Below are 14,765 nucleotides of genomic sequence, written 5' to 3'. Positions count from 1 at the left end.
TCAGAAGGCTATGGATGAAATGTCTTGATGCACTTGGATGAATGGTAAATCTGAGTTCCGACCCTGGAAGTTATTGTCTGCTGCAGAAAGAAAGAAGGAATCGTAGGTGTGCCTTTGCATCGTCCTATATGGAGGTGTGTGGGGCAGCTTCCTGATGGCTGAAACATTCCCCATCATTGTATGGGGAAAGGGAAGTCAGGAGCATCCAATGGTAACTTTACAAAGCCTCAGGACTGTACTTTAAAATACTTGTTTTATGGAAAGACATGTCTTCATTGTCTTTGCTTGTTGAACTTGGTGGCCCCATACATTTTAATTTTAGCCTAGCTTTCCTATGTTATCCAGGTTGTATGTGCGTGTCTTTCTTTCTTTCTTTCTTTCTTTTTTTAACTGTTTTTCATAGTTGGTGTTATTATCTCAAAATCCTGAAGCCAAGGAACTAACTAATGTTCAGGACTTAGGCCCGATACAAGCATTGGGGTTGATGTACATTAAGTTTTAATAGAATTCCCAGAAATATATTGAATTGAAGGGTAATGGCTTTTTAAGGAAGTCATATTTATTTTTAACATTTGGAAAAGCACCTGTCCTGGGTCCCCAGTCTTGAAAATTCACCTTTTCATATAAATACCATTGGTAAGGTGGACTTAGTCGCCTGGGTGATTAGCCTCTATCAGTCAATAAACAAGGAATTAGGATTATTGACAACAGTGGGGGTTATTTTGCCTTGTATAAACTTAGATGTCTTTCTGTGCCAAAGTTTCCAGTCACAGTATCTCGTAAAAAGCCTAACATTATAATCTCCCTCCTCCTTTCTGACCCAGGAGCATACATAATAAAGGAGGAGGAAGGTTTGCTGTGCTAGGAAATATTTAATATTCCTTTGAATCAGTGTTTTTGACCAAGGAAATGGCTGAGATGTTGAACCCAGTGGTTGTGACAGAATGGTTATCGCTCTGGCTCCCCTTCCCCCACCCTCAAAAGGAAAATGAAACTGGGAGACTAAGTCAAACTTGAACTCCCCGTCGATGAGGCGTGTTCCCTCTGATTTCCTATCTCAGGATGCTCTTTGGTTTCATACTGCTGCTGAGGAGGAAGGAACAAGCTGAGATACTGTCACTGGTCTCTGGGTGTTTATGAGTGTGCATGTAACAACACTGTATGTGTTGTCCTCCATGTTGTGTTGAACTATGAAGTGATGCAAACAATACTTTGAAGATAAAGAAAACAAATAATGAGAAAAAAAAAAAAAAAAAAGAGAAAAACCCCACCACCCAACCACTTCTTTCTGTCAGAGTGCTTGCTATGACATCCATAGCTAGACTCGCCAAGTGCCATGAAGTGTTTAGGAACATGGTGTCTTTGAAAGCTATGGTGTGTTAATCTCATAAGAAAATGTACAACCAATAAAAGACCTTTTAAAAAGTGCGGTGACAACATGATAAATGAAACCAATGTCACTAAGTTGTACATGTAAAACACGGTGATATGGCAAATGTTTTGTTACATGTATTTTTACTACAATAAAACAATAATAAAAAAAAAAAGTGCAGTGAGTCTGCATATTAATTCAGTTCTCCATGGAATGCTGCTTTTATGCATTGGAGCCTCCAGGAAAAGCTTGGCATGAACTATTAATTCTGTCTTCCTCATTTTCCTCCCATTTCTATCAACCCTCATTGAAACATAACAAAACAGAACAGTGCCACAGACTTGAAGATGCATTAGAGAATCATTTCACCTGTAGTGGATTCTGACTCAATATTCTTATGGGCGGCTAAGATTAGAAGTGAAGACCAAGATTTCATTATTAAAATCAGGTGACTTGTGCCAAGGAAGAGTCCAGGGGGCTTGAGTGAAATGATTGCAACCAAGACGTCTTGACTTGCATTTGTTTCTGGCCCTGAACAAGTAGGCCAGCTAGTCATTCTGAGTTTTTCCTGGTCCTACCCACGTAACATCAGCACTTTTGCTTTCCATAGTCAGGCTGTGCCGTGACCCAGATGCATGTTCCTACATTTTCATGCACTCTTCTGATTGTTTTAAACAGTTTTAAAGAGCTGCAGAGCTCAATCATTTCCCCAGGGCTGAACATCAGTATTAGTTCACTCACTTGTCTCAACACCATTCTCCGCCCCTTCTTGTGGTGCCTACCCCTTTCTTCAGGCTCAGTCTTAAACAAAGAGACCATATTTGTCTGGCAATGCACAAAAATTGGGAATTTTCCATGTGAGGGCCTGCCCACATGATGGTGTGCTGATGGTTCTAAAGGTATGTTCATTGAGAGAAGGAGGCATAAGAAGTGTTTTTCAGTGCTCGGCTACCACTGTCAACCACTTGGAGGGGTGTTGGTGCAAGAGATCCTGGACAGAGTGGGAAAATAATGTGGAACAAAACTCAAAATCATTAAAAAAATGTCCGAGTTTGCTGGTCTGATAGAACCTGGTGAGACCTCTGCAACTATGGCCCCTAGTTACCCTTCAGGTCTGGAACTGAACTCACTCCTGTGGCTTCCAGCCAAACAATAGAGAGACATATGGGCTGAACATTTACATCAGGTAGATACACTCCTTGGAGCCAGCCATGGGAGAATAGAAGGGCAGTGTTTGCACAGGGAGACAGCTGGGGGGTGGGTGGGGTGGGAGTGCATGGGAGGGAGGGACACAGGGAAGAGGTAACTATGGGGAGGAAGTGGGAAGAAAGCTGTTATATTGTGGGGAATTGCAGTCAATGTCACGAAACAAAAAGTGTATGAACTGCTGTGTGGAAAATGAATTTGCTTTGTCAACTTTCACCCAGAGGAGGAAATTTTCAGTGAGAGTTTATCTGAAGGAAAAGTAGAAGGCGTAAGAACAGGGATACAGCATCTGCTTCTAAAAAGTAAAAGATTACATTTAAAAAAAATAATACTTGTGTTTTTGGTATAATGATTATAACCAGGAGTCAATAATAGAAAAGATAAGAATTTCTAGTTAGTCTGATGCGCATGCCATCCTTTTAAGACCACATAAGTCTTCAACGAAGCTCCAACTAGAACTCTGGGAACAAAACTAATTACCACTCACCCAGCGAGAAACAGCTCTGAAAATGCTGTTCCATGCTGCAGCTGTATTAGCTTGAGAAGCACTGCGCTACCCTGGGATTCGCCTCTGCCCTTGGTCTTCCATGCTACACCACCGTGGCCAACACAGCGAGCTTGTGAGGAACGCGCGCAACCTGGTTGACCGGGGTCAGAAACTGGATTGCTACAATATCCCCAGGTGACTCGTATGCACATAAGAGTTTGAGAAACACAGCTCATCCATTTAAGGTCCACTTGTCAGCCCTCAAACGGTGTTGCCATTCTTCTGAAGTTTACCCCATGTTACAGACAGAAGATGGCTCTAGAAGTGATCATTGTTCGATTTGTAAAGTAAAATATCTGTATTGTGTATTCATATGTGTTAGAGTATATTTGAATGTATCAGCACTCTGATATTTGTTAAATGTGGTTTTCTTTCTTCCTTTTATTGCAAGATTATTAAAGAGAAGTATTAGGAAGAAGGGAGCTCTGGTCGCATAGTGCCTAAGGCACTTGACTGCTAACCTGAAGGCTGGAGGTTCAAACCCATCAGCCACTTCTCGGAAGGAAGATGGGGCAATCTACTTCCGTAGTGATACTGCCTCAGAAACCCAAGGAGGAGTCTCTATGAGTCAGCACACAACAACAACAACATTGGGAAGAAACAGAAAGAGCCTTATCCTTGAGCACTTTTATTCCAGTTGCAGATAAAATTGTCTCATGGATTCTAAATGAAATGGCACCTTTGAGATGTAAAGCTTCATGTGGCTTTCCTAGTGAACAAGGTCCAGGAGATGGAGCCCAGGAAGGTTGAATGACGACCTAAAAGAGTGCTAGTTCCATTGTTTACAAACTCAGGAGCGTCCTGGTATCATCTGGGCTTTAAAGTGCATTAACTTGAGTTTCTATGCATTGCTTGTCTAGACAGGATCTTCCTTGGCTCTGTGTCTCCCAAGGAAAGACAAGAAACAGATGAAGAGCATGATAATACTTGCCTAGAGTAGTCAGCTCAGCCTAGAGCAGTCAATTTTTCTCTGATGCACAGTGACCTGCTGGACTGGGAAGCAAAGGGTTGTTCTTAGACAAGAACTTGCTAAACCATTGCCCTTTCCAACAGCTGCAGAACTGTTTATCAAGAGCGTGCCATCTCCCGTGGCTCCCTGACTTGGCAGTCAGGAATGGCAAGCCAGTGTGATATCTTGTGCTTTAGAAAACTTCTGAACAATTCACAACTTCAACCACAAAGTGGCTTAAATGAGTCTTGGAAGTCAGATAGTGATCTCTGGATGCTCCATCTTCTCCTTGGGCTCGTTGATTTGGGGACTTACTCACTGGAATCAGATGCATCACTGCTTAGAGATCAATGTAAATACCGATTGGCCAGAGCCTCTGATGTCCTCAGCCATAGCTCATGGAGAAGACTAGAGGGTTTCAAACCACAAGCCTGAGGCAAGTGGCAATGTGGGTTTGCCCATAACAAAGAGCAAGAATTCTGGTCACTTCTAGAATTTAAATAATTTCTGGAGAAATAAAGGAGCCAGTAAGTTTTACTTTAGCTTATCTGAGAATTATGTTTGTGTGAAAAACTACCCATGATTCATACCATACCTTTGCAGGGTAATGTGAGCTGAAATAGAACTTGATAATGCGAATAAAATGGGCAAAGGGTTATTTTAAAATAGACAGAGTGGCTGAAAAATAACTGAGCATTAGAAGGAGCCCAACTCACTCTTGAAACAGAGGAGGGTTCTAGTCTAGAGCCACCCAGGTTTATTTAAAATCCTGACTCTACAACTTACTTTTGATTGAGATATTTCAACAAACAGATGCCCCATTGGAGGCACTCACTCAGTTATGCCAAGAGATTTGGAAGACAGCTACCTGGCTAACTGACTGGAAGAGATCCATATTTGTGCCCATTCCAAAGAAAGGTGATCCCACAGAATGTGGAAATTATAGAACAATATCATTAATATCTCATGCAAGTAAGATCTTACTGAAGATAATTCAGAAATGTTTGCAGCAGTATATTGACAGAGAACTTCCAGAGGTTCAAGCCGGATTCAGAAGAGGACGTGGAACAAGGGATATCATAGCTTTTGTCAGGTGGATCTTGGCTCAAGGCAAAGAATACCAGAAAGATGTTTACTTGTGTTTTATTGACTATGCAAAGGCATTTGATTGTGTGGATCATGACAAATTATGGATAACATTGAGAAGAATGGGAATTCCCGAGTACTTGATTGTACTCATGAGGAATCTGTACCTTGACCAGGAGGCTGTCGTTCGAACAGAACAAGGGGACAGTACACGGTTTAAAATCAAGAAGGGAGTGCGTCAGGGTTGTATCCTTTCTCCACACTTATTCAATCTATATGCTGAGCAAATAATCCGAGAAGCTGGACTATATGAAGAAAAACGTGGTATCAGGATTGGAGGAAGAATCATTAACAACCTGAGATATGCAGACGATACAATTTTGCTTGCTGAAAGTGAGGATGACTTAAGGCACCTACTGATGAAGGTTGAAGAATACAGTCTGAAGTATGGACTATGTCTCAATATAAAGAAAACAAAAATCCTCACAACTGGACCAATGAGCAGCATCACAATAAATGGAGAGAAGATTGAGGTTGTCAAGGAATTCACGTTGCTTGGTTCTACAATCGATGCCAATGGAAGCAGCAGTCAGGACATTAGACAATGTGTAGCATTGGGAAAGTCAACTGCAAAGGAACTGTATCAAGTGCTGAGGAGCAAGGATATCTCCTTGAGGACTAAGGTGCGCCTGACACAAGCCATGATATTTCCAATCACCTCGTATGCATGTGAGAGCTGGACAGTGAATAAGGAAGACCGAAGAAGAGTTGATGCTTTGAGTTGTGGTGCTGGCGAAGAATGCTGAAAGTACCGTGGACTGCTAAAAGAACTAACAAATCTGTCCTGGAGGAAGTGCAGCCAGAATGCTCCTTGGAAGCAAGAATGTCCAGACTTCGTCTCACCTATTTTGGTCATGTTGTAAGAAGGGACCAATCCCTGGAGAAGGATGTCATGCTTGGTAGGGTGGAGGGTCAACGAAAGGGGGAGGCCTTCAACGAGATGGATTGACACGGTGGCTGCGATGATGGACTCAAGTATAGCAGGGACTGTGGGGCTGGCGTGGGATCGGGCAGTGTTTCGTTCTGCTGTGCATGGGGTCACTATGAGTCGGAAACGACTCGACGGCACTTAACAACAACAACAACAACAACTTACTTGCTGTGTGATCCTGGAGCCCTGTCTCAAACTCTCTGGGCCTCCATTTACTCCTCCTTAGGATGGAAAGGATAATAAAAACCAATTGCTGTGAAGTGAATTCCAACTCATGATGACCCTAGGGTAGAACTGTGTTCCATAGGGTTCTAGTAGCTGGTATATTAGAAGTAGATTACCATGCCTTTCCTTTGAGCAGATTCTAGGTGGACTTTGAACCTGCAGCCTCTCAGTTAGCAGCTGAGCATGTTAACTCATTGTACTAACTTGGGAGTCTAGAGATAATTGTAGGACCCACCCTAGATAGTGCCTGTGGGAGTTAAATGAAACAGTCTGTAAAGCACTTAGCACAGTATCTGTCTCTTCATTGTCACTCATACATTTTTCTTAGTATTACCCTTTGATCAAATTCCTTTTCACACAAATATAATTAAACAAAAATATGTTTAAAAGAAATATAACCAAGCGATTTCAAATGCAAAGGTATTTTCAACCACCCAGCCCAGTGTATCACAATCATACTTGGCTTTTGTTGGCTGCACTTGAAGGATTGTACATTTGAACCAAACCCAATGTCACAAACAAATGTTCCTATTTTTCAATTTGCCTATTAGACCAAATGCTTTGTTCACCTACTCACATGAGTGGCAAAACCAACATTTTACCTCTGCAAACTCAGCTTTATGAAATGAAAACAATGTCATAAGCCTAATGAGGTATATGTTTTCTTGAATTTACTTTTGAAATGGTCAATTCAATGTATATTGAAAGAAATGTTCAAGATCATTCAAGTTGAAATAGGAAACAAAAGTAAAAAGGGCTGATCCTATACTTGCTGGTTTTCTTTTTAGAGCTTAGGCCACAAATGATAACATACTTTACTACTGATATTTTATGTATTCCATGTGGATTTGAGACTTTATAAAACAAAACAAAACACATATACTTTGTTCTTCCACCTTTATTCTCAAGGGACCCAACGTATGTCAGTGGAAAGCATACAGTCTTTGAAGCCATCAGACCTGGGTTTGAATCTCAGACCAATTGCCCACTAGCTGAGTGGGAGAGGATAATTTTCCTAAACTCAAACCTCAGTTTAAGATTAGATCCCGTATTCTAGGGCTTGAGACAATGGCAGAAATTGCCATGTCCTTCACTGACCACATGCAATGGGTGGGCCAAGGTGCTGGGAGGGAGAGAGCTCAGGTGGTTTATTGCTTACTTCCAGGGACTTCTTAAAAGCTCTCTAAGATGGGTGCCACCACCTTGCAAGGTGATTTTCTACTTCAGAACTTGGCAGGCAATGCTGTCTAGGCCATTCAGATGGAATGTGAAAAATTAGGGCCACTTGTTGAAACCAGTGCTGTGGAGCATGTGGGCGACTTCCATTCCTCAATTCAAAGGAGAAAAAGAAAGGAATTCATTCCTTAAGAGCTATGTCAAGTACAAATCCACCATAGTTCCAAAACACAATCATGCTTCACTACTCAACAAATACCTGCCTAGCTGCTTGAAAACCTTCCCAGTGACTGCCAACAGCAGATTGGAAGGTGGGGGCAGGAGGGAGCCCTCAGTCTCCCCAAATACACAGTCCTATGCTGGTGAACATAGAAAAACAGCTTCTGGGGCAAATGTAGTCTGACATGTAGTGAACGGAGGTCTCTCGTGGTCAGAGTAAGTTATGGAAAATGTGAAGTTAATATCTTTTGCGTGTGAATAGAGAGCTCATTCAGAGTTAAATAATACCAAACATTTACTAGGTGTGTAGGGGGTGGCGGCGGGAAGGGGTGGAAAGATGTGGTTGGGAAAAGCTCCACTGAAACTCTCCATCTACCCTCTTGTTAATCTGTAAAAGACTTCTTGGCATTCTCTTATGGAAACTTCAGAAGCAGATGGAAATATTTTAAGATGTATAATACACACGGGCCTGTAATATGAGTTTCCACTTTCCTAGCAGGAGAGAACACTGTGAGTTCTGAATTTTCCTTGGAATGCTTGGTGGGTTCGAACCACCAACGTTTGGGTTAGCAGCTGAGTGCTTTTACCTGCTCTGCCACCTGGGCTCCTTTGAATGCTAGGAACTACTCAAAGGGGAGAGGATGTGTTACACCCTGGCTTCCAGGCGATCTAGAACTGGATGTCTGACTTGCAGACAATGGACAGCAGCAGGGAAGGGCTTCAGTTCTTCCCATTCTATTTCCAAGATCAATGGTCAGCTTTCTATCCAAAAAGTAAAACAAAACAAAACTCATTGCCGTCAAGTTGGATCCAACTCATAGTGATCCCGCCTTGGGTTTCCGAGGCAGTATCACTAAGGAAGTAGATTGCCCAACCTTCCTTCCACAGAGTGGCTGGTGGATTTGAACCACCGGCCTTCTGGTTAGCAGTCAGATGCCTTAGGCACTATGCCACCAGAGCTAGATATCAGGCATTTGATAACCTAACTTTGGCAGAAATTCAGCAAATTTCTCTTTCCCCAAAGAATTATGTCTTTTGAGGCAAGAAATGATCAAGCTCGTAGGAAATACAGGAGCCATCTCAGTGTGACTTCCACTGTCAAACAGCATCCATTTTGAGTAACAAAATTACCTTTGATAAAAGTCCCTGATTTTAGTACATGTGTTTGCAGGGTGCATGAGTAGTATCGCCAGCAGTCAAATCGAGAGGCAGCATTTCCACAGACCTGCGAACAGGGAAATCAAACAGCCTTGTCATTGTTGGCTGCGATCAAGTTGGCTTTGACTCATGGTGGTCCCGTGTGCAACAGAACGAAGCAGTGGTTGTTCCTGTGCCATCCTCATGATTGCTGCTACGCTGGTGGCCATTGTTGCAGTTGCTGTGTTGTCTTCATCACACTGTGGCCCTCCCTTACCTTTACCGACCCTCCACTGACCATGTATTTCCCAGCAATTGGTCTTTCCTGATGATGTGCTTGAAACAAGTGAGCCAAGTCCTATTGTCCTCATGTCTAAGGAGCATTCTGCTTGTATTTCTCTTGAGATTGATTTGTCAGCTCTTCTAACAGTCCACAGTATATATTCTGTGTTCTTCGCCGACACAATTTGAATGCAAAAACTGCCTTAACACCAAAAACTGGTGAATGAAATCCACATATGCCATTCTAAGAATCATGGTCCAGATACTCAAGTTGGCCCATTCCCATTGTCCTGTAACGATAACGGAAATCCTCTCTTGCCTTCAGCCTCAGTGCACCTGCATGCTTTCCGCCCATGCAAGGAGCACATTGGTGCTGAATGGACAGCTCTGGACAACTTTCAGATCCAGGTGCCCCTGGGTGCCTCAGGGTCCATGGAAGTGTTCTCGGAGGTCTCCTTACACACTAGCCATAAACCAAAAAACAAAACTCACTGCCATCGAGTTGGATCTGCCTATAGCAATCCCTCCTTGGATTTCCAAGGTGGTATCACTACGGAAGTAGATTGCCCAAACTTCCTTCTAAAGACCCTTAGAATGGTTTTCTACTCAAAAGACAATTCATCCCAGTGCTTAAGGAATGAGTCAACTCTACCTTATAAATGGGAAAGGAGGAAAACACACTTTGATGAGAGACCATCCAAAGCACACACACACGCACACACACACATAAACATTTTCAAATGTTTGATTATTACTATTTCATAGAGCACACGTTTAATATTTTAACATGTGTATAAGAAGCCCTTGGTGGTGGACAGTTAAATGCCCAGCTACTGTCTGAAAATTTGGCACTTCAAACCCACCCACTGCTCCTCGGGAAGAAGACCTGGTCATCTCTTCCCAAAGACATTACAGCCTGGAGAACCCTAAGAGGCAGTTCTGCTCTGACACACGGCTTGCTATGGGCCAGAGTCAACTCAAGGGCACCTACAATAACAACACGTGTGTATTTTAATGTGGTTGTTTATTCTGTGAGAAAAACTATTCATAGTAAGGGTATTTCAGGAGCTCTGGTGGTGCAGTGGTTAAAGCTCTCAGTTGCTAACACTGAGAGGTCAGTGGTTTGAACCCACCAGCTGCTCTGTGGAGAAAGATGTGGCAGTCTTCTTCTATGAAGATTACAGCCTTGGGAATCCTATGGGGCAGGTCTTCTCTGTCCTATAGGGTTGCTATAAGTCAGGATCTACTGGAAGGCAATGGGTTAGTAAGGGTAGGATTTAGGGATAGTGTGACTGAGTGAGCATAAGAGAAATTGGAGGAAAAGTTGGTGAATGTTTAAATTAACTAACTTGACTTTAAGCTATAAAAATTTTTCTAAAAAAATTCTTGGCATATTTTGATCAGCTCACATATTTAGCATTGTCTATTGTTCTAGAAATTTCTCTCTGTGTTAATCTCTCAGTTTTGGCTGAGCTCTGTCACCATTCTATAGAAAGAGGAATGAACCATTCAAAATGGCTCATAGCTTCTCTCTTGGGCCTAGTATTGTGGATTGAACTGTAGCCAAAAAATATGTATTGTAAATCCTAACCCCTGTAACCCAAACCAAACTCACTGCCATCGAGTGGAGTCCCACTCATAGCCAGCCTGGAGGACAGAGTAGAACTACCCCATAGCATTTCCAAGGCTGTCAATCTTCTGCCTCCTCTTTTCTCCCACAGAGTATCTAGTGGGTTTGAACTGCTGACCTTTTGGTTAACAGCCAAATGCTTTAACCACAACACCACAAGAGCTCCTTCCAACCTAAGGTTATCATCCCATTTGGGAATGGGCTTTCTTTGCTTTGTTAATGAGACAGGATTCAGTGTAGGGTGTGTTTTCAATCAATCTCTTCTGAGATGTAGAAGGAGCAGGTTAAGCAAGGAATCTAGGGAGCAGAGATGGAGAAAGATAGATGCCTGCCATGTGAAGGCGCTCTGGTGGCGTAGTGCCTAAGGCACTTGACTGCTAACCAGAAGGCTGGTGGTTCAATCCCACCAGCCACTCTTCAGAAGGAAGGTCGGCCAATCTACTCCTGTAGTGATACCGCCTCGGAAACCCAAGGAAGGGTCATTGTGAGTCAGATCCTACTCAACGGCTGTGCTCTGCTGCTGCCTCATGCCATATGAAGATGAACCAGGAGGCCAGGAACAAGACATTCCCCACAGATGACCAAGAGAGAGCACCTTCTAGAGCTACACCTGGGATTGAGACGTCTTGCCTTCTCAACTGAGAAAACAAATTTGTTCGTTAAAGCCACTTGTGGCATTTCTGTTATAGCAGCAATAAATAACTGAGACACCCAGTAATTTAAAATATTAAAACTGTTCAACAGTTTCATAAAGCAGATAACCTAATGATACGTTTACAATCCTCTCCTGACCCTTCCCATACTGGGCACTACTTATGTGGACAACATGGTGAATGATCAAGTTTCAATGTTAAACTCTGGAGAAAATAACTTTATAATATGAATGTTTCAATCCAAAGATCCTTTTGGTTTTGGATTGTAACTGTATAAGTGTCTCACCCAGAGCGCCTTTAAAATTGTGTGCTAGTGTAACAAACATATTTTCCTTACATTCATGGTAGGAAGAATGCATATATAGTTCTCTGATGTGAGAAGTTTTTGTTGGAAAAAATTTATTCAGGTCATCTATCGCTTTAAAAGGAGCTCTGGTAGCGTAGTGCCTAAGGCACTTGACTGCTAACCAGAAGGCTGGCGGTTCAAAGCCACCAGCCACTCTTTGGAAGGAAGGTTGGGCAATCTACTTCTATAGAGATACCGCCTGGGAAACCCAAGGAGGAGTCGCTATGAGTGGGTTCTACTTCACAGCAGTGAGTTAGTGAGATGGCTTTAAGTATAGGAATTTATGATGACCACAAGGGGGCAGCAAAACACACCGGATTCCATTACAGGCTGCGCCCAAACACTGGCTCCCTTGGGGTAGGAGGAAGGCAAACCAAGGGACTGATTGAAGTATCTGGAATTTGAGCCATCCTCAGGCCTCGGCAGTTGGAGCACACATACAGTGAGTCTGTGTGGGAGGGAGGGTAACTACTTCCTAGGATGACGGACTAGATGAGGCATCAGCCATAGGGTTTGTTGTGAATTTACACACAAAAGGGCTAAATTTCACTGCCCTTCCCAATGGGGCAGCTTCTAATTTTCCTGTATTCAAGGGGTGAACAACTGGACGGAGTATCAATCAGATTTAGATATCTTTACACTGGGACACACACTTTCTGCAGCAGAAGTAGTAACATTTCCTGAGTCACAAATTACCAGGTAGTTTTGAGCAAAGAGCCTTACAAAGACTCGGTGGAGTTGAGCTTACTGTTGTTGTTGTTGTTGTTATGTGCCGTCGAGTCGGCCCTGACTCATAGCGACCCCTCCTTGGGTTTCCGAGGCAGTATCACTACGGAAGTAGGATTGCCCAACCTTCCTGTATAGCCTGGAATCTCGTCAGACATTCTGGTGTGAAATTGCACGACCTTGGGCAAATTTCTTAACCTGTAGGTGTTTTAGTTTCTTCACCTGTAACAGGGGTAATGCGGTAGGATGTTATAAAGATTCGGTGATGTATGTCCCCTTCCCCCTCCCTTAGCTTACTGGCACATGGTACATTTCAAGTAAATTAGCAGTTAGAAAACTATTATGATAGATGAGATCCACATCCCCTGCCACTGAGTCAATTCCTACTTGTGACCCTATAGGAGGATGCAGGGCTGCCCATAGGGCTTCCAAGGCTGTAAGTTCTTTCCAAGGCAGACTGCCCCGACTTTATCCCTGTGGAACACCTCTTGGGTTTGAACTGGCCTCCTTTCCTTTTGCAGCCGAGTGCTTTAACCACTGCACCACAAGACAGTGCTCAAAAATAATGCTTTCTGACTAAGTGATCATCAGTTTTTTGTTTAACCCTTATTGTGATTTCAGTAAAAGTTTACAGAGCAAACTTTGTTTTCTATTCAATAGCTGGTACACATTTTGTTTCCTGACATTGAATGTCATCCCTACAATGTAACAGCTCTCTTCCCACTTCCTCCCTGTGGTTGGTTACCTTTTCCCTGTGTCCCTCTGTCCTATGCATTCCTGCCTTCTAAGCATTATCCTTGCTCTAATTCTGCCCCTTTCATCTTTTAGGTTGATTGTTATAAGGAGTATATACCTCCCTGGTGTAATTGTTCATCTCATTGGTCTGTCTATTGTTTGGCTGGAAGCCACAGGAGTCAGTCCAATTCCAGATCAGAATGGTGTCCAGGGGTCATAGTCTCAGGGGTTTTACCAGTCTCCATCAGACCAGTAAGTCTGGTTTTTTTTTTTTTTTTTAATGATTTTGAGGTGTTTTTTTTTTTTTTTTCTCACTCTACCTAGGTTTTCTAATTTTGATCCCCTTTAGAGTGGTTAAGGAGCTCAGGTGGTGTGGTGGTTAAGGCATTTAGCTGTTAATCAAAATGTCAGTGGTTTGAACCCACCAGTCACTCCACAGTGGTGATGAAAGAAAGATGAAGCAGTCTGCTTCTGTAAAGATTTACAGCCTTGGAAACCCAGTGAGGGTTGCTGTGAGTTGGACTTGACTTGATGGCAGTGAGTTCGGTTTTTGGCCAGTGGTTGGTTATGGTAACCATCTAGTTCTTCTGGTCTCAAGTTGTGTACACTGAGCTTCTTGTGATCCGCTACTTCTTTGGACTAATTATTTCCATGAACTTTGATTTTCTTCACTCTTCTTTGCTCTGAATGAGCAGAGACCAACAGTTACATCTTAGATGGCTGCTCGCAAGTTTTAAGACCCTAATCGCTGCCCATCAAAGTAGGATGTGGAACACTGGATCATCATACAGTTTTATATATATAATTTCATTCTCACAACTACTGCAAGAGATGGGTCTTATTTCTCTCTGTTTTTATAGACAAGAAAGTTGAAGTTCAAAGAAGCTAATCACCTGGCCAACACCATAAATTAAATAGATTAGCTGGGATTTGAACCCATAGCTTTCTGACTCCAAACCCATTTACTTTCCACCACACTTAGGTGAATTACCATCATTTTTTCTTGCTCTTGGTAATTCCTCCAATCATGTGACCGCTCTTGGTAGTGACTCAGAAGTGTAGCCAGGTCAGCACAAGACTGGAATAATACAACTCTTCCCACACACTGTTGTTGATGTTGCTGGGTGCCATCCAAGGGATCCCAACTCATAGTGACCCCATGTGACAGAGTAGCACTGTCCCCATAGGGTTTTGTGGTGGTGGTTGTTTCAGTAATCTTTATGGACACATATCACCAGGTATTTCTCCCATGGAGTTGCTGGATGAGATTGAATTGCCAGCCTTTCAGTTAGCAGTCCAGGGCTTGAAAGTTTGCACCACCAGGGCTCTTTCCCATGCAGTATTCAGACCACTAGAGGTACGTGTGTACGTATGTGTGTGGTGGTGGTGGGGGGGGGCGTAAAGGATTTGCCAATTGATACCCTCTTCTCCTCTGAGGTTAATGTTTTGGGAACACCACAAGAAGTTTTCTTTAAAGCTTATCTA

Source organism: Orycteropus afer, unplaced genomic scaffold (genome assembly GCF_000298275.1).
Source record: "Orycteropus afer afer isolate SDZICR_OR568_19922 unplaced genomic scaffold, OryAfe1.0 scaffold00018, whole genome shotgun sequence".
Classification (NCBI taxonomy): domain Eukaryota; kingdom Metazoa; phylum Chordata; class Mammalia; order Tubulidentata; family Orycteropodidae; genus Orycteropus; species Orycteropus afer.
Note: the sequence above shows the minus strand (reverse complement) of the source record.